The sequence below is a fragment of the Monopterus albus genome, unplaced genomic scaffold (assembly GCF_001952655.1).
Source record: "Monopterus albus unplaced genomic scaffold, M_albus_1.0 scaffold314.1, whole genome shotgun sequence".
Classification (NCBI taxonomy): Eukaryota; Metazoa; Chordata; class Actinopteri; order Synbranchiformes; family Synbranchidae; genus Monopterus; species Monopterus albus.
This window is the reverse complement of record NW_018128194.1, coordinates 228,370-229,859: the sequence shown is the minus strand read 5'-3', so window position 1 is coordinate 229,859 and position 1,490 is coordinate 228,370. Positions and strand designations below refer to the sequence as shown.

Genomic DNA, 1,490 nt, shown 5'->3' with positions numbered 1-1,490 from the left:
CATGCTTCTATTCACAATTTTTCTAAACTTCATACCTTTGAAATATTTAGCTTTGTTCTGAAAATCATGCCCCATTCAAATGAATATGATCATTCTACTTCTGCATACTGGCAGCTATTTCGGGTATCAAAATGTTCAGCATTTTCAAGGACATTCATGCTTCTATTCAGAATTTTTCTAAACTCCATACCTTTGAAATATTTAGCTTTATTTGCAAAGTTTGGCCCATTCAAATAAATAAAAAAATTCTACTTCAGCATACTTTCAGCTATTTCAGGTATCAAAATATTCCGCATTTTCAAGGACATTCCTGCCTCTATTCAGAATTTTTCTAAACCCCATACCTTTGAAATATTTAGCTTTATTTGGAAAGATTGTCCACATTCAAATGAATGGGAAAATTCTACTTCAGCATACTTTCAGCTATTTCAGGTATCAAAATATTCCGCATTTTCAAGGACATTCCTGCCTCTATTCAGAATTTTTCTAAACCCCATACCTTTGAAATATTTAGCTTTATTTGGAAAGATTGTCCACATTCAAATGAATGGGAAAATTCTACTTCAGCATACTTTCAGCTATTTCAGGTATCAAAATATTCCGCATTTTCAAGGACATTCCTGCCTCTATTCAGAATTTTTCTAAACCCCATACCTTTGAAATATTTAGCTTTATTCTGAAAATTTTGCACCATTCAAATGAATGGGATAATTTTATTTCTGCATAGTTTCAGCTATTTCGGGTATCAAAATGTTCAGCATTTTCAAGGACATTCCTGCCTCTATTCAGAATTTTTCTAAACCCCATACCTTTGAAATATTTAGCTTTATTTGGAAAGATTGTCCACATTCAAATGAATGGGAAAATTCTACTTCAGCATACTTTCAGGAATCAAAATGTTCAACTCTTCAAGGACATTCATGCTCCCATTCAGAATTTTTCTAAACTTCATACGTTTGAAATATTTAGCTTTATTTTGAAAATCCTGCCCCATTCAAATGAATGGAAAAATTCTACTTCAGCATACTTTCAGCTATTTCAGGTATGGAAATGTTCAGCTCTTCAAGGACATTCATGCTTCTCTTCAGGATTTTTCCAGACCTTATAACTTTGAAATATTTAGGTTTATTTTGAAAGTTTTGCACCATTCAAATGAATGGGATAATTTTATTTCTGCATAGTTTCAGCTATTTCAGGTATCAAAATATTCAGCATTTTCAAGGACATTCCTGCCTCTATTCAGAATTTTTCTAAACCCCATACCTTTGAAATATTTAGCTTTATTTGGAAAGATTGTCCACATTCAAATGAATGGGAAAATTCTACTTCAGCATACTTTCAGGAATCAAAATGTTCAACTCTTCAAGGACATTCATGCTCCCATTCAGAATTTTTCTAAACTTCATACGTTTGAAATATTTAGCTTTATTTTGAAAATCCTGCCCCATTCAAATGAATGGAAAAATTCTACTTCAGCATACTTTCAGCTA

The 1,490-nt window shown here is 32.0% G+C and overlaps 1 protein-coding gene across 1 annotated transcript in view; it reads left to right on the top strand.

Annotated features, from left to right (window-relative positions):
• Positions 1-1,490, top strand: part of adgrb1a (adhesion G protein-coupled receptor B1a) — a 291,715-nt gene that overhangs the window by 151,821 nt on the left and 138,404 nt on the right. The gene's annotated exons all lie outside the window — the stretch shown is intronic.